The 19878-nt window shown below is 47.2% G+C and overlaps 1 pseudogene; it reads right to left on the bottom strand.

The window, feature by feature from the left end:
• Window positions 1–2448: 2448 nt before the first annotated feature.
• On the bottom strand, window positions 2449–9868 carry LOC125942178 (uncharacterized; annotated as a pseudogene).
• Between the last annotated feature and the right edge of the window lie 10010 nt (window positions 9869–19878).

The raw sequence follows: 19878 nt of genomic DNA, 5'->3' as shown, positions 1-19878 counted from the left end.
ACGGCAGTATTATACGGGGTGCACGAAGACTTAAAAATATGCATATGTCACGTAGCTGGACAGAGCCATAGTAATATTGTTGCCATCCCTTGGAGATACTCTATTTTTTATTCTGCCTAATTACATAATTAGTCTTATTTATTGATCAACTTCTCAAATATTATAATTAAATTAAAAGTGTCAATGAGAAAATTGTAGAGCAACATGAAAGACTCCCGATACAGCTTTCTATTGCTCAATACGCGCTACGTAGAACTGCTTTTCCGAGCATGAAAGAAGCCCACGAATACACGCTTTGGACACTACTACATCACGCTGTTTGATACAGAAGACAAACACCTACGAGTCGTGCCAAAGCTGACGCGAGCCCATGTTGCACCTGACAACCTTCAGAAGATGAGTGTCAGGCTTGCCACCCAGGTATTTTGCCTACTATAGCCTATCCGTGTTACTCGTTGCATGCTGTTTGTGTTCATTAATCTCAACGCAAATGCACTTTCTTAACAGCTGTTCAGCCGCAGCACAGCAGTTGGCATCAAGCTGTATAGAGAAGCCAAAGTGCCAGGCATGGAAAACTCTGAAGGCACCGAAACATTCACCAGGATGGTCAATGACCTTTTTGATGCTTTGAACATCAAGCTACCATCGAGAGGAGCGAGGCGCCACTCGAAAGAAACACAGGTGATTACTGGACCCCTATTCACCTGATTGGGCCTTGCATGTTCTTGAGCGCTCACTTTGTTCAGCATGTCAACATCGCGAAACTCATATTCAGCTCCTAAAAGCCATCTTGAAGATGCTCAACACGACAGAGCGAAATTCAGTCGAAAAGAACCTGAAGCTTTTTGCATCACAACAAACAACAGTCTTTACGAGTCACTTTGCTGTCTACCATAGACATCATCGAATACTTGCAGACTCAAGGTGCCCACTATGTCCTTACGGCAAAGTTAAATCGGGACCCCTTGGAGGTAAGCGTGCCGTTGTTGTTTTTACTTGGTGCGTTTTGTTAGTACATGTCAGTGCAACTCCAAAGGCATATATATCTGTTTCAGCGACACTTCGGGCCGGCACGCTCATTTGGAGGTGACGAATCTCACCCGACTGTTGTCAACCTCAGTCAAATATTCTGCCTCCTCAGCCTCTACGCACCAATAAAGCCAGCTCTGCGTGGTAGTGTGCAAGGCACACCATGTTCTGCGCTCATCAGTGTTACTAACACACTCAAGAGAACAAAGGATGCCCACCAAGAAGAGTCTGCCTGCACGACATAGTGGAAGCCAAAATAATGGAAATCACCACGGCTTCTGCTGATGAATCTGAGCAAGGGCCAAGCGACCACGCATATTACAGGGATGAGGTGGAGGACACTGTTGTGTACTACCTGTGTGGCCATGTCATACACTAATTCACCAAGCATGCAACATGCCATCTCTGCATAGAGGACATCAGCTCCGCCACGCCAGTGCTTGCTTCTGACAACTATTTAACTAACCACAGGAGCTTCAAGCAAGGCAGCTTAAAGCATCCAACACAGAAGATGCTGACATTCATGAAAACAGCAAACAAGATAATTTCAGCTTGTCTGGACAAGGAGGGTCTCTGTGGGGACATATTTTGGAAAGTGTTGGAAGAGTTGGAGGAGCACCACCTTTCTCGACTTGACTGTGACCAGCACAATGCTGCATTCACGTGCCAAGTGTTGAACTTTTTCATCATCACCCGCATGCGTTTCTACTCGCGGGATGTGAACCACCGTCTGGGTAGCAGCGAAAAAGTGGCAGTAGCGAACAAAAAGGCGCCCCTACTGTGATAAATCACGCAGCAGCCAGATGAGATTCTTTGTGCTCTTTGAATGTGTGAAGTCCTCATGCTTGCGCATGAAATAAATGTTTGTCAGGCTGTACATACTTTTTTTTGCTGCAGCCACTGCAAAGCTAGGTGCTAGGCTGCAGTAAAAGGGAAGAGGCAAGTTTTTCCCAGCTTTGTGCGAAGTGTCGAGCGATTGTGGGTCGCTACAAGAGAAGCGCGCATGCACATGCACGGCTTACGGACATTCAAAAGGACATGCACATGGTCTAGCATGAAGTGATTCAAGACGTCCTCACGCGCTGGAACAGCGAGTACGCCATGGAGACTCGTCACACTCCGTGCACCCTATTTCAGTTGAACTTTGCGAATGTGATGTGGACAACTTCAACGCTAGTTGACCCTAGCTACAAAGACATTTACTACACTGAAGAGAGTAAAAAAAAAGTGGGCAAAAGCCACTTTCAACTGCAGCAAATGAGCTCATGTCAGCCCAAAACGATTGTACCCGGACATCCATTTGCCCAGACATGGAGAAGCTTCCAGCTAACACTCTGGAGTGTTTTTTCTCCATTAAGCTCCAACATAGTGCAAAAGAATGCACATAAAGTGTTCCTTGCCGAGTGACAGACTACTTGGCTACTCCTGTGCTTCCAAGGTCAGAAAACCCTTTGGAGTGGTGGAAGAGCCACGGCAGCCAGCTGTACCCAGCGCAGGCCAAAGTTGCACAAAAGTAGCTTTCAATTCCTGCCACACAGGCAAGGAGTGAGAGGCTGTTTTCAACAGCAGGAAATGTTAGCAGCCGGCGGGAACTGCTGCTCCCAGACCACGTGGAGCAGCTGGTATTTTTGCATGAAAACTCGTGAATGCAGTAAAGAAAAGCAGTATGTGATTTCTGAATAAAATTTGCAACTGTTAATAGTTGTCAATTTCACAAAATTCTATGCCTACACATGTTCGAATTCTTTAAAAGTTGTGTAAATTAGTCGGGTCATGATAAAAATGCTCATTTTTTAAAATACAGTGGAATCTCGATGATACGATCACGGCTAATACGAATTTCCGGATGATACGAATTTTTCTGTGGTCCCGGCCGAGCCCCATTACTTTGCAACGTGCTAGAGAACGGTTGTTACGAATAAACGCCGCCCCACCGACGGCCGCGAAAGAGAACAGCGCGCAGTCACGTGCTTTCTCCCTTTCTCTTTTGGTGCGGAGGCGCGGACGCGGCGCCGGACAGCACGGAGGCCGCGACTGGGCGCGAAGAGTTTGAAGCGGTGGCGCTTTTGTTGCTTTTCCTCCTTTTCCGCGTGCCATTGTTCGTTGTGTTTGCGCTATTTTGCCTAGTCGCAGCGAGCTATGTCTACCGAGATACGATCCCTGCTGATTCGCGCGGCCATACGCCGAGGAGCGGGAGCCTCCGTTGGCGCGTCTTCCGTCGACTGCGTTATCGGTGCCGATGGCACAGGGCGATTGTCTGTTTTGCTGCTGGAGTCCCATGGTGCAAGATAGGGCGGCACGTAATCCACGGTGCAAGGTAGCGCGGCACGTTCAGTCGTGTGCTCCTCTGCTTCTCTCACTAATCGCCGTATTTTTCTTGCCGTAGAAGGCTTGCACTTCCGTATTCCGAAGGTGTGCTTTGTCCAAAATTTCTTCTCCAACGAGCGCCGATCCATCATTAACCTGGGAGCTCTCAGTAATCTGAATTCTGCGTGTCAAGTGAAGACGCCGGCGACAAAGCAGACAACTGCGGTTGCCATCTTGCCCCTGTTACAGCAGCAACCAATAGAGAGACGCCTTTCAGCACGGCAGCCAATCGGAGGGCCCGTGTGACTACCTATTGCAGACCAGTGCTTCTTTTGTGTTTGTGCGTTTGTTACAAGATGGCGACTATGGACGAACTGAGAAGTGGAACGGCGAAACTTTGAGCTTTCGAACGATACCAAGATTGCGGTGCTCAATGGCGGGAAATACGAGATATGTCTCCGTGAACTGCGGTGATTTTGCGCGATTTAAAGCTGTTTTCTCACCCTGTGCACTGACGAATTAATCTTTTTCGGGCACTTTTAGTGCGTTTTCAGCCAAACCATTTTGATACAGCGTAGATTAGGCATTGCAGATACCGAAACACGTGGTTTTCAAAAATCAATTTTTCTCGCGATTTTCGCGATCTGATCCCCGCTTCCCCCCTTAATTTGGCTAGTTTTAATTGCGTTTTGATGATACGAATTTCGGCTAATACGAACCGTGACCCCGTGAGATTCGCATCATCGAGATTCCACTGTATGTGATATATACTATTCGATTAGAAATTATTCGACCAAATCACTATTCGCTTCGAGCCTCAGATTCACTATTCGCCTATCCCTACTCTTAGTGCTTGTTATTTTCCAGTATTTTGCTAATACCCATCTGAATTGTACTGTGATGTGTCTAGCCGAAGTGTGCACGTGTGTATGTAACTGCCTTGTTTGAAGAATATATTTTAATGTGTTGTGATAATACTGGGCTCAGACTGTCTGGACCACAACCGGCGTTCACGGGGTGTGTGACAGTCCAACTGCACGATATTCACCACGTGCGTCCGTGGCTCGGAGGACGGCTTGCAGTCAGCTCCCACATTGCGAATGGGTGACGGCCACGAAGCCTCCAGAGCCTAGACTCAGATTTTGTTGGCAGAGTTGTGGCACCGTTTGCAGCGACACTCCTTGCTGGTTGCGCAGCAGTTGGTGCCGGCTGCACAGCAGGAGCACCGCTGTCCGGGGCATGCCAGCGCACAAGGGTTGATGCTCGCCAAGCCAAGCCAAACCACACCGACAAGGCTTGTGTGTCGCAGACGTCAACGGCCGCTGGTAATGCAGCAGTGGTTGGCGCCGGGGCTGCCGCCGCCGAAGGGTTGCCGATATCCAACGACGACATCTTATCCGAAAAGGACCGCCTGATCACCAGCACTGCGAAAGAGGGCGCGTGGGATGGCGTTAATGGACTCCAAAGACAAACTTACAAGTCAGAGAGCACCCTTCAAGGACGCCTCCGACGGTACAATCATTTCACTCGAGGTTCGAACCGCGAACCTTTGTCATCCACTGGTCATGATGGGCGGATCAAAGCGGTAAATAGCCTAGGGTACCCCATAGTATGCCGTTTCAGGTGGTGACACGTTCATTGTTGTGGCACAACCGCCGTATACAGCCCAGCCAAGCCGCCGGAATTAGCTCTACTTTGGCACTGCAAGAACGCAGCTCCAGCTGGAACCCGCTGTCACAGCAACTACTCTTGCTCTGAATATAAATTCTCGGATAAATGATTTCCTCTGATAGATTAGTAACATCCTTATTTCCATACTATCCTCATTTCCCATACTACATCCCAAAACAAGTGACAAAAAGAGAAACGTCGAGCACTATCTTGGTCGCCATTGGGATAAAAAGCGGCCCAGGGCTGCTCAAAGGGTGTCACCATACTCAACAGCGTCCCTGCTTTTGAGGCACCCTAGTTATAAATAACACAAGCGATACAGTATAGGCGGAGCACCGCTCTTCCGACTACGGATAAAGCACAAAAGCAAAAATAATTGTACAGAAAGAACTATTACATCATCCCAGCCATACAGTTTTCGACAAGAATTTTAATAGTAAACTATATAATCCCTTCAAAATATAATAATAATATGCTACGACTCCTGCAGTTTCTGCAGTTCATGCCTACAGCGTTACCCGCCTGGGGGTTATCGGTTTTCCCACAACCACACGTATGCATGGCACAAAGAAGTTTCTCATTTACTTCCTAATTAAACATCGCAGTTATGATTTAAAACAGCATGCAGAACATAGAAACAACATTTCAAGGCAGGTATGTTTACAAAATGGGTATGGTAGCAGAAGCGATGCCCCTCGACTTAATAATTCCTGCATTAGAATGCAAATTAACAAGCACCAGGGTAGCTTTGTTATTTCATCTGTGGCTGGTGCAATTGATCCGTTAACCTGTCCAGATAACCGATTAACGCTTTATGCTAGAATACCTATTTTCAGTTAATTATTAATTGGTTGTCATAAGAGCAGAAACATGCAAGCGTCGGCACTGACATTCCGTCTTTGCTTGCTGAACCCTTTCGCCCATGTGACCTCGCTCAAGGGGCGAGCAGTGTATCCTTAGAAACAAAAACACGTTAATATCTTTCACATCGACTAATCTACAATGTTGGCGGCAACTTAATATGCTAATTATTTTATTCAATTGTTCCGATTATTCTGGTAATTTTTTTACTAGAGGACCAGCCCTAATTTTAGCATTGACCAATATTGCAGGCATCGTGGCAATAGCTGCTCGGCCCTTGTTGCAACAACGCATGCAAAATATCAACACAGCCCGTCTGTGAAAATGTCAGCAGTGAGTAGCAAAAATGGTTATGACATGACGGGAGCAATGGAACACAAGCACGCCAGAGGTCTAGACCAACCACAAGCAATTGCTTGAAATTTCGCGCGTTATTCGTAGAGCACAGCCCTACGCGCAGGCATTGCGAATCTGATTGCCGCATCATGAGAGCAATTTACTAAACCTCTTTTGAAACATGTGTACAGCTTGTACTACTTTATGATCCGTGCGACACAGTGTTTCATGCACACAAACACTACGCAAATCTACACCAAGGCGTGGACACAATAAATGATCAATGCACAACAGACAACAGCAACGCCAACTATTATACGGCGCTAAAATTGTATCGGTCATGACAACTGACAGAGTGACGAACGCCAATTCGTGTCGAGGGAACGAATGCCAGCAATCGTTTATTGCATTGTATATAGGCACCGGGCGCGGGATGAATTTGGACCGGTGGCGCCTTCAATGCGGCGGCACCGCGAATGTAATGGCATGTGGCGGCCGGGTCGCGCGCAGCAGGCACTGCCGTGAAACCTAGTCTGATCAAACATGTGTTTTTGGGTGCACCAACAGTTACTGATACATGACTGAAGCTCGTTAGGCCATTCAATTCAATCGTTCATCGCGGCATCGCGTTTTTCAGGCGGAAAGCCTGTATATATGCGGTCTGTAGGCAACAGCACGTACAGTGCTACTCGAATCGCATGGTCGCCAGTGCTTTTTGCACTGACTGTAAGCGCTGGGGACACCAAACTGATGCATTGTGGTGTAGAGTGAAAGCGAGAACCTTCGTAACGCATTATGACTGCATTTGGTCCCACGGCGTTCACTTGCGAGGCGAAAAGAAAAAAAAAAAAAACCAGCGGCAGCCGCGGGCTGCCAGCGCTTCAATCGCTGGGCACTGTACATTTCCGACGCTGATTTGCTATAGTCTAGTTGTTCTAACGTTAATAAAATAGTCGTTCATACGCAAGAGCTTCGTGTCCCACTTGCCTGTCTTCGCCTCCGCAGTGTAACGGCTCCGTTTTTTTGCCGAAAATCCAAGGTCGAATGCAGCTACATTTATTGCATTTTCTGGTATGCTTACATCTATCTTCATCAACTTGGCGATTGTGTCAGCAGCATCGAGAACTTCCCGTTTTACAATTCTCGACAGCAGTGAACGCAGAATGCTCTCTAGTGCTGCTGATAGGAATGGAACCATTGGTTTATCCGTCTGAAATTCACGCAGAAAGGGTTCCAATTCCTCAGCAATAGAAAGAGCAAAGGCTAGCTTTGCTGACAAGACCTGGTCAGACACAGCCTCTTCGACCACTTTGTAGCTTGAGCACGTTGGCCTCTTGTGCGCTTTTTCTTTACACTGCAGCACAAATACAATGAGGTGTCGCAGAATCTCCAGTGCCCTACAGATTACAGTACTATTTTCCAGCCACCTCACTGCACAGAACTTCAGGGGAAATTTCGAGCACCCCGTGAGGCTGACGAAGTCAGCGCGACGTGCAGGAACACATTTGAACAGGTTGTAGGCGCTTCGAAGAAATGATATTAAATCCCAGCCAGATGCAACGTGGCCAGCTTTATAAGCACCATTGATTACATGGAGGCCACAGCTTCCTATGTCGAGGATATGGCTCCCATCTGACTCGCAAAGCTCTTCCTTCAAAAGCTCTTCCTTCAAAGACCTCAAAAACTTAAAATTGACATTTGGCCCATCCATGGACACTTGCAGGATTTTCGATCCTTTGATTTCCTGCACCGCTTTTCGAAAAGCTGACGCAAAGCCTTCAGCGCACGTGTGACCCAAGAAACGAGACGTCAGGCAGCGAGTCTTCACGCTGTCGTCAGCAGCGTCCCAGTACCTAATGAGAACATCCATTTGCTGTTCCTGGGTGATCTTGTTCAGCACCTTGTAAGGGACTACCAGGTAAGGGACATTGACGAGGCTCAACAGCAACATATTGCGAAAGTACGGCGCAATGCCATGGCAAATGGTGTAGCCTACCTTGTCTTTACCCAGCTGAACTTTTGCAGCCACCTCAGTGAGAAAAGTGCCGCAGAATGAAAGGATCCATGTGTCATTATGGTATTGAGACACCAAATTATTTCTGCTTTAGTCACGTTTTTAAACAAAAAAACCACCCACTGACACTTGCACAGGAGCTGTAATCACTGCAACCTTCGGTAGCAGCAGGCGCAGATCCAGCGCTACTGCTAGGCGAGGCGTCCATTGGGCTCTTACTGCAGGTCCGATGGATTTCTTCTCTCCGGAATATGATGTCACAGAAATGTACAGATATGTTCACCTCAAATCACAGAAGCACCTAGTCGCCGACATGGTCGCACACCACAGTTCGCACTACGCAGGAACTCCGGGAAAACGTCGGCGACAATGTAAAGCTCACAATTCACACAGTCTCAGTCGTATAGAGCCTAGTCGCACTGTACAACAAAGGCACGTCGCCATGTTGGATTTATTGCGTGCGGCTTGTCGTGGCTCGGTTCGATATGCTACGTTACTCTGCCTCTGCAGCCAGAACGTGCTAACAAATTTTATTACAGGTCAGTTTGTGCAAACGATGGCGCAAAAATAGGCGACGCCGAAAACATGCCGTGTTCCACTTCGATTATGTAATTCTGGCTCCTGAAGTCGTAAGGAAGCATTGCCTTCAATATTCGCTACCAAAAGGCATCGCGTTCAAGATTTGCTACCAAAATACATCACCTTCAAGATTCGCTACATAAAAAAAAAAAAAAGCAGACTGAGCGTGGAATTTGGACACCTCCTATCGTCCTTCTATGGTAATTTCATTGCTCTTACGTTAGCATTTCATCCAAAGCGATTGGCTGTGCGAGTCATTAGTAGTGTGGGCAGGCCCCAAGACGGTTTTCCCTGACTTGTCTCGCTTGACTGACGAATTCCCTGACAATTTCCCCGACTTTTCCTGGTGGCATAAAATTCCCGACTTTTCCCGGTCGCTAGACACCCTGCAAACATAGCGGTTTCGCAAGCTAATGCATAACCAAAACAGTGTAGATATGATGAGAAACAACAACAAAAAAAAAAGGCAAGCTGTACCAATTTACAAGCTCGGCAGGCTCTTTGAGTCATCTCGCACGTCATCGTTCTTCGCCGGGCTCCCTTAGGTGTTGCAGAATCAAGCGTCATTTCCTTCTTTTGATCACTCTCTTCGTCGGCTACACTTTCAACACAGCATGCGATCAGAATACATGCAACAGCGGCTCACAAGCGGCAACAGCTGACCTTCGTTGTTTGCTTCCTGGGCGCTCGTAGTCTCGTGTTCACGTAATTCGTTTGCATTATCGATGGAAAAGCTGAAAAACTCTGGCTCTCCCTGGGAGTTCATTAGGCCCACTCTGCTACTCGGTTTCTTCAAATTCATCCAAGCAGCTCAAACAACGGCCGTGGAACGGCTCATCATTGGCTGTGAGTAGACATGCGATTTTGAGAGAGGGAAATGGTAATCGCTGCTGATCACTACTTTCCCTTTCGCATCGTAACCATGGCAACACACCTTCTCCCAGATTTTTCATCTCTCTTCGTCTACTCTTTGATAAGGAAAGTCAAAAGCGATGCAAACTAAACCGTGCTCCTCGCGTTGGTTTGTCATACCGTTTTTTCAGAGCTGAGTGGGCCGAGTTCCTGATGCATGTTGGTAACAGCTCTTTCGATGAATGCTGCTGATCAGACATTGTAAAAAAAAGTGCTTTTGTCATGTTGCATCCGTGTGCAATATTAAGGAATATCAGTAGGCTTCATTTTCACCAGAAGCGTGCTCCTAGCGTTTTTTTTTATTATTTGCATATATATATATATATATATATATATATATATATATATATATATATATATTTCAATTGGCGTTGATACTTTTGAAAGCGGTAATGGAACAGAAATGTGGGCAAGTTGGTACACATTTCGAAACAAGTAAATACTCACAAGTAAATTTGCAACTACAAGGACGTGCATATATTCAAGCGAAGCTTGTATTGCCTCACAAGTGTCGGTGCCATCAGCCGTTGCCCGTAAGCCGCCAGCCGTGAGGCGTGCGCCCGAAACACGTGACGGGAGCACCCAATCAGGAGTGGGTGCGCACCGGGGGAAGGGCAAGGAAAGGAAAGAGCCTCGAGCACGTTGTGTCGGGTCTCCTTTGCAGTGCACGCTCGGCAAACGGTTGGGGAGTCTTCGTGCTATTCGGTCGGCGTCTGAACAGGCCGCTTTCGACGAGAAAAGCCGTCAATGTTCAGCATGAGCTGAACCAAGCATGAGCTTTTGCTTTTTACAGTCAACACAGGCACCTTGCTCATTGCAAGTACATCTAATTTCACTAAGAAAATCTGCAATCTTATTGTACCACTCTTTTTTTTTTTTTGTCATGTGGATATATCTGTTGAGAGGCCAGACAAAAAGTAGTCACTTGTCACAAAACTAATCAGCTGTTTTTCAAAACATATTTCAAACTTTTCAATGACACTTCCTCCTATGTGTATGTCTCCAGAGACCATACTTAATCTTGACTTGCCCATCAGAGACGTTACAAAAATTACTTAGTCAAGATGACTGCCAAGAGCATGTCAGTATTTTCATGTTAGTGTGACATACTGCGTTTTGAAAGTTTTGGTGCCATTTAGTTACATGGTAAACCCAGTATACACGGCACTGCCTTTGGGCAAGGCTTTTGTGTCGGCGTAGTGGCTGAGGTAGTCCGTAGTTACGATGATTCATTTATTCGCAGGACGTCGATGGGAAAAGCCCCAGTAAGTCCATGCCGATTTGCTAAAACGGTCAGCGAGGTGGTTCGATCGGCTGTAGAAGTCCGGCTGGCCTTGTCGGCCGTGTTTTGCATCGCTGACAGTCTCAGCATGTCTTTACGTAATGGGCGACATCGGCAGTGAGGCGAGGCCAGTAGTATTTTTCTTGTATCCTCGCAAGCGTGTGGAAAATACCGAGGTGTCCAGCTGTTGGGTCATTATGGAGAGCTCTGGACGCAATGCTGAGGGTACCACAAGGAGGTAATTAGCTCGGAGTGGCGAGAAATTCTTTAGGAGAATGTCGTTTTACAAGAAAAACGACATCAATCCTCGCCTGAACAGCTTCGGCACAACGAGGGTCTTGCCTTTCAGATAGTCTACAAGGCTCCTTAGTTACGGGTCGGCTCGTTGTTGTTCGGCGAATTCGTCGGCACTGATGGACCCCAGGAAACTGTCATCCTGGTCGTCCTGAGGTGGCGGTTCGACGGGGGCACGAGACAAGCAGTCGGCGTCGGAGTGCTTTCGCCCGGACTTGTAAACAACGGTGATGTCGAATGCCTGAAGTCTCAGACTCCATTGTGCGAGGCGACCTGAAGGATCCTTCAAGTTAGCTAGCCAACACAAGGCGTGGTGGTCGCTCACAACTTTGAAGGGCCTGTCATAGAGGTAGGGGCGAAACTTTGATGCAGCCCAGATGATGGCGAGGCACTCCTTTTCTGTTGTGGAATAATTTGCTTCCGCGTTTGACAGCGACCGGCTAGCGTAACCTTACAACACTTTCTAGTCCGTCAGTCCTCTGCACAAGCACGGCGACTTATGCACGAGTCAAACGCGTCGGCTTTTATACACGAGTCGAAGGTTCCAGAGTAATCCCTGATGCCCGCGTGTCTTCCAGAAAGTACTAGACAATTCGCAACGCTCATACAATCAGACGACATTAGCGTCGGTGTCTGTTAACAGACAACGGATAGAAGCATCGATAACGTTCGAGAAACTTCCAATACATGCATCCTGCGCCGAGCGATAACGTTTAACATTGGTTAGCCGGTGAAAGATAAACAAGTACATGTGTCTATATATATATATATATATATATATATATATATATAAAAATTCAGTGACGGCGGCTTCCTTTTCCTATTTTCATAATTATTTTTGTAAGTAATAATCTAAATGAGCGCTAACGCCGTACCATGACGACTCCGAATGTATCGCGTGCACTACATTTGTCCAGCGCCTGTCGCAAGATCTTGTTGCGAATGGTTGTAAATAACACGTTTACGATCGAATCTCAACATCCTGGCCTCCAGCAAACCCTCAGTAACCTAAACTATCTGCGCCATCCTTGCCACTTGAATTCGCGGTGTGTATAAGCTACGACGCTCAAAGGCTGGCAGATGTGCACGGACACATCAGCCTTAGTGCTGTACGGCAAGTGCGTCTCAGAGACATAATGGCCGTACCAACGAACAAGCAAGCGAATGACTAAACGAACGACGACTAAAGGCCTGTACATGCTCGAGCCGCCCATCGCCGCAAACCGCACGCGGGTGGTCGGAGCAACAGGGCACAAAATTCGATGCACGCTGGAATCGCGCGGTGCAGTTAGCATGCACCCTCTGGCTGGCCAAACAGGAAACCAGCGACTAGCAACATACAGCAGCGCGTTCGCAGCGTCTGTGTGCTGACGACCAGCAAAATTTTCGGACCGAGCCAGTATTTCGTTTTCTTTCCTTATTAGTATTTTTTTTATTGGCTGGGTCTAGCGGTTCGCATGCACTGGAATGTCTGCTGAGAGCTGGCGATCATTCGCCAGAGCAAAGATGTTCGAAGTAGGCAACTATCGCCAACAGCAGACGACACTGAGATACTTTTGTCGATGCGGCTTCAAGCTTCCGCGTCATGGCGAAAACGCGACTCTTGGGCCGGTATTTTGTTGCGATGCGTAATTCTATGCTCGTCTTATCATCCACCACCCACAGCCGGCTGATCCCGTTGATAACGTGAGCTGACCGTCGCTCTGACCACTGACCAAGCGCGAAAAGGCATTAGCATCGGAAAGGCATTGCTACAAAATGCCGGCCTTGCACTGTCACATTCTGTTCTGAGATTGCATGTGTGGCGTTGGCCCGGTGACCCACCTTTGGAACACTGTGCAATCATCTTACCTGCGGCCATTTTTTTTTGCTACCACATAATGGTGCAACATACGTCGCGATGTACTCTGTTGTGTCCGGCACGACGGTGCACGTTTAGCAGGTGTGCTAGCGAAAGCTTGAAAGAATGCGCGTGCACACGAACACACGTTTTTAAGCCAATGAACACTGGATCTGTCGCAGCAACAGCGTAGCATGTTGAAGCTCCACAGCATTATTTATTAACGTACTCCTATACAGATGGCTCAATTATCGCGGAATAAAGACAAGTCATTTCTCTTTACCACGAAGTGCGCATGTGAATCTTCAACTACGGCTTGTTAATCTACTTGCACTTTGCTGCTAACATTTTTTTTTATTAGCTGTCAAGCCTACAAGCCTACAATTGATTACGTGATGCAAGATGATAGCGCACTTCGAAACGACGCAACACAGAATGAACAAACACAAGCACTGTGTTTGTGTCACACAGCACTCATGTTTGTTCATTCTGCGTTACGTCCTTGGTTCGAAGTGCGCTAGCATGACTGACCATCTAGCCCACCAGTGCGTCTTAAGAAATTGAGTATGACAAACATAAAATGATACGTATGTATGATAGTTACCTTATGCAGAGATGCTTATATCAGATATGTTTTCAAGAGCGGAATGCTTGCATAATAACAAATTCATATTGCTGATAAGACACCTATAGTTACCTTATGCAGAGATGCTTATATCAGATATGTTTTCAAGAGCGGAATGCTTGCATAATAACAAATTCATATTGCTGATAAGACACCTCATTAAGAGTGAAAACACATAATGTGCACATTTCTCGTTGGTGCTAAAGAATGTCCCCGAAAATAGAAGTATTCAATTCATGCCTTAAGAAATGACAGGTTTGTAAGGCAGCAATGCCCATGCAAAATAACCTGGGTGTACAATGTGCTGCCCCTTCACTACTTAGTCATACCTCATTCAGCGTTTAAACAATGTAAAGCCTGTGGTCAAAGTGCATACAGGCATGTTTGCTCCCCCTCAGCAGTGGTGGCAATCAAGGATGATCATCCATGCACATGTTATCTTTTCATTCTTTTCCCTAGACAAAAAAAGAATCTTGCATAGGATGCATGAAGTCAGTGGGCTATAGCAAACTACTCTAGTTATTTGAGCTGGGCATGGGCTAAATGTCATTCATGTAGTGACAATCTATCTAGTTAATGCAGAGCCACATAACAAAAAAAAAAATACAAAAAAACAAGTGCTTAGGCTAACATAAACAGGTGCCCAGTAACTTTATCTCAAAGAAATAATTCCACAAGGGAAATGCAGCGAGAGTCTGCTCATGCTAAATGTATACAATTCCCCCCGTTCACGTACGCACTGTTTTCACCGCCTACTAACAGAATTTAGTAGTTTTGGACGGGTTTGTGTGGTATGCGGCGACTTCAGTTACGTTAAATCACAGGCTAAAGGGACCCGCTTGTGGAAGATCTGTCACATGAGATACACACTACTCACCGACCCAGAGCACCCCACTTGCATAGGCTACAGTGTATCTCGTGACACCTGGCCTGACCTTACCTTCGTGCGCAATACTGGCCCAGTCATAGCGCACGGGCCTTTAGAGGAGCACCTTGGTAGTGACCATTGTGGTGACCACCATGCCATAATGGGGTGCGCGCAGGCCCGAGCTAAATGTGCGCATTACGGATTGGCCAAAATTCAGGGAACGCCGCCAGGACCAACCTGAGGGCCAGGGGTACAAACAATGGCTGGACTCTCTCACACACATTATCTAGAGGTCACCATGCGCACATTGAGTACCACAACTGAGACACCAGACATAGACCCCCATTTACTTTATCTTTGGAACGCCCGAAGAGGGTTGACACGGGGATGGAAACGACAATGCCTCAACCGCAAACTTAGGAAATGTATAGACCAAATTACACGGAAATCCCCAAGAGTATGCAGAGACCCTCACGAGTAATAACTGGCGAAGATATTGCGACCGCCTCTCGGGCACATTGAGCACCGCAAAAACGTGGTCGATTCTTCGCTCACTCACAGACCCCACTACAACAACGAGAAAAACATTTTAACAACTACACATCCTAATGCACGAGTACAGGGACGATGCCTCAACACTCCTCAGGGAGCTAGAGAAGCATTTCATACCCACAGGCCCGCCGATGCAGTACCCCGACTATCCTTATGTAGGCGAGGCTAACGATTTGCTGGATTCAGACATCAGCTGATGGGGTGAAGGTGGTCTTGCAAGATCTACGCCGCAACACGGCACCGGGAGCCGGCCACATCTGATTTGCCACTCTTCGTAACCTCAGCGACGCCGATATTAATCGTCTCACCCATATCTTTAATGAATGCAGGCGCAAGGCCGACATTACACTGATCCCCAAACCAGGCAAACCGGTAAAGGTTGAAAACTTACGGCCCATCTCCCTAACATCCTGCATTGGCAAGCTCATAGAGCATGGACTCCTGCGGCGTCTGCAGCTCTACCTGGAAGAAAAATCATTCTTTTCTTCCTCTGAATTCGGATATCGAGCTCATCTGTCTGCCAAAGGTGTGCTTTTGCAATTACGGGATGAAGTCATAGGACCTCCGTCGCGCGCCCCAACGAGAGCACTTATCGCCTTAGACCTGAAAGGGGCATTCGATAATGTTGAACACGACCTCATCCTTCGCAATGTTGCACAGTCGCACTGTGGAAGTCGTTTGTACAACTACATCCGCGCAATCCTTCAAGATCGCACAGCCACCATAGGAATGGGACCGCATCGATCCGGTACGATCCACCTTGTAGGACGTGGGACACCCTAGGGCTCAGTTCTTTCCCCTACTCTATTCAATATCGCACTTGCAGGGCTCCCCCTGCTACTCGACCAGATCCCCGATGTCGCTCATGCTATTTATGCGGTCGACACGGGGTTCCGATGGAGCCATCCAGGACCGACTACAGCAAGCAGTCAACAGTCAACGAGTACGCGAGAAACGGCAGCTTAAGATGTGCTCCAGCAAAAGTCCGAGCTCATAATCATTCGCCCCCGTAGCCGTTCCTCTACTCCCCCTATCACTGTGCACGTGGATGGCGTACCCATACCAAAGGTTAATCGTGCTCGCATCTTCTGCCTACACGTCCAAGTGGATGGCAGGTCTAACTTATACTGTTGCCCTTCTATCCCGACAGACTGAGCAAATTCTGGCCATGATCTGGCAGGTCTCCAACAGGACGCTCGGGCCTTCGAGAAGAGGACCTGCAGCGCTTGGTGGAGACATGCATAAGCAATTGGCTTACATACCATCTCCCCTTATCCGTCTCCCCGTCATTATCCACACACATTCATCGCACCCACAGCGCACCACCACCGTCCTTCTCGCGAGAGGAAGCAGTGGCATTACTCCAGTTGCAAACCACAACTTTTCCAAATCTTGTCTCTGAATAAACTTTACCTAGACTGTTATGCGGACCGTTGCCCTGGCTGTGGCAGCTCGGCCACAATCTTCCACGTCACGATTGAGTGCACTGCAAACCTCTCTCCTCCCTTGCCAACTCTCCTTTACCCTCTACGCAACAAAGAGCTGTGGGACAATGCCCTCCACGACGGACCTCCCGAGGTCCTCCGAGCCATGATACAACGGGCTCGAAACATCGCCAGCAGCATCTTTGGGACCCCGGACTGAGGGTTCCTCTCACGCTCCTCTCTCCGTTCAAATATTATTAATAAAGATGTTTTACTCTCTCTCTCAAAGCAAACTAAGATTACCAAACGACTAAGCTTTGCAATGAGTGCAGTGGTTTCGCATGCGAAATGGTTGATGTAGTAAGTGGTTTTATATTAGCCTTTCTTAATCGGTGACTGCTTAAACAGGTACATGACAATGAAATGAAATCCTGCCTCATATGGTGCACAAGACAAGTAGGACAGAACATTTGTCATGACTGCTGTCACACCAATTCCATCATACACTAGCTTGTAGGCAATGAATGCATGTTTATTGTGTTGGTGCAACTTGCACCAACCTCTAATGAAAGAACAGAATGTGTGCATTATAGTCATTAGTTCATCAGCACCATGTGCAGGACAGCACAAGAAAATAAGGGAATGTTTGTTGCAATTTTTTATTTTCATAACCAACAGATAGTTACTTGGGTGGAGCTTTGTGACGAATGCACAATATGTCGTGTAAATCTACAATGTATAGGTGTTCTATTATCCATTCAGTCAATCCATAAGAGGTCAAACCAATGTGGAAACGATACACAGTAATTTGCAGTTAAGAAGCCACAGCGACTCAGCCTCTGTGCTGAGTGAAGGGCCCCATCCATCAAATAAACACAATTTGTGGGAGTGCCCAGCAAATGCCATCTTCAAAAAGACTCAGGGGTGGGACTTCCCAAACTAATTTCGAAGCAATTTTTGGAGCAAGTAAAATTGTGTTTTGGAGCAGTTTGGAGCAGAGAAAATTGCATTTTGGAGCAACTTGGAGCAGAGTAAATTTCACTTTGGAGCAGGCTAATCTGAATTTGGGTGGAATGATGGAATATGGCAGCACACTTCGAAACCACGATGAAACAGAAAAAAAAACCAACACAAAGCACGTAGTAGAAGCATGCTTTCTTTTCCTGTAAAGCCGAAAACATCGGTGGAACTACAATCGAACTACATATTCCCGCGCCGACGCTCATGATGATAGCGGAAATTGTTCTCAAATTATGCGGTCCAATCGACGAGCTAACATAATTTCTGGGTTACCATATGTTACTGCGGACCCAGAGAGCGGCAATCAACCATAGACCGGTATAACGTAAAACTATTCCAATCTGTCTTTATTGCGATAGCAATTATATGGACACTCCAGGTGCATTTCTGCAGTCGTCGCCGTGATCTTCCATATAAAGTCCAGGGGCGATAACATCGTCACCGCAAGCCTTATGTGCGAGTGAAAGCGTGCAAGGGTGAGCCGACGATGGTGGCTCAGTCTCGTGCGCGCAAGACACCGTGGGGGGAGGGAAGGGAGAGGGGTGTTCTCCAACGGCTGCTCGGTATGGCGCAGCAGCGCGGGCCCTACTTGGAAGCGATCTGCGATGGGGACAGAGTGCGAGTGCTCATAGCTTCGTGCGCGCTATGTTTTTCCCGCTTAGTTCGCATTGAAGCAAGGTATAGCGCGAAGGTCAATTCGCTCGCTGCTGCTGCTGTCGCGCTTCCTCACTCCAGCATTTAAACAGCCAACTTCAGCGGTCAACGAGTGTGACGTGTTCATGTTTACCTGTGCGCGCGTGACACCACGCATGCTTGTTAATTTAGTTAGTAAGCGAATGTTTACAAGTTTATACGGCCGATAAAACTACTATCCTTACTTCGTATGGCTGTCTACTAATTTTCTATCGCAATTGATGCTTCGCCTTTCAGGCCGAAAATGCAACTTTTTATTCCAAATCCGCTTTTAGCCCTTCACAATAAGTAAAATGGCTCAGGCCTAGCCCATGTGGGCATAAATACAGATTGGAATATTTTTTACGGTATACCTGCCCTGGGGACAGATACACCCGCCCGCTGAACCCGCTGCAGCGTGCACCTCCCTAATATCTAGTTCGCTCGTAGTGCCCCGAGCCCGCTTTTCAATATTTTGAGCCTCAATTAGAGAGCGCCGCTCGGTCCACTCAACCGTATTCTAGAATACTCTAAATACCCTGGCTGTTCCGACAGCAGTGACAACAGCCGAGAGTGGCCGCGCGCGTGCCAGCCACTTGCCGGAAGCGCCGAAAAGTTCAGCATTATAAGCGCGAAAATCACGAGAAACTGCGGGAGGTGCCGTCACACGGTCTGCGGAATGTGAACAACCGCACTCTTTTTCGGAGACCGAATCCACTCGCTGTTCGCGGCCACTGCCGGAGCACACGTACATGCCGAAGCCGTTCTGGCGTAGCGTGGCGCAATTTCGGTCAATTTTCTCTGTTTGGTGCAGTTATCTGCGTTTGTATCAAAATGGCACAATTGGCACAGGAGTCTCACCCCTGATTTATGTGTATGAAGCATTCTCTTTAACATATATTTCAACACTCCATAACCTCATGGAAGTCATATATTTCTTCTTAAATATGTTTAAACCGTGCCTAGAAGGTATCTTTTGTGATAACGGCACACATATCATTCCTTTGTAGATTTTACAGTTGCACAGCACTCACAAATGGTGTAATTAAAGACTATTCTAGGGCTATGCTGCCCAGAAAACAAACTAAAACCACAAGAATGCTTTAGCACAAGATTATCAGCTAAACTGCCACACAGGAGTCACAGATCGGCTGAACAAGGTCCTACAGTATTACAAGTTTCCCGAGTTACATAGAGATTGAGTACACAAATTGCTCAATGAAGGCAGCTTACAGGTGCTATGGAGTATTTCAGCATCCTGGACTGGCACTGCACCATGAAGACCAGGTCGCCATCTTCCTCGAACACATCAGGCTGTTGGACGAGTCGTCACATAGCAAGAGCTCCTCGCAACCGATGCTCTCCAGCATCTCCAGTTTCCTGCAATAAGCAAATGTGCACAGCACAGTGAAGTGTACTGCACAGGCATGAGGTGTCTTCATATTGTGCATTAAAATATTGGGTGCACTATATCCTCCAGAGACCCCTTGCACGTTACATTGCACAATGCCTTCAACCCTTCTCAATATAAATACGGAAGTGATTGTGTAACATATTCGCCTCCCATGTGATGTCAGATGTACACATAACTG

This window comes from Dermacentor silvarum, chromosome 1 (assembly GCF_013339745.2).
Source record: "Dermacentor silvarum isolate Dsil-2018 chromosome 1, BIME_Dsil_1.4, whole genome shotgun sequence".
NCBI classification, from domain to species: Eukaryota; Metazoa; Arthropoda; class Arachnida; order Ixodida; family Ixodidae; genus Dermacentor; species Dermacentor silvarum.
This window is presented reverse-complemented; position numbering and strand designations above follow the sequence as displayed.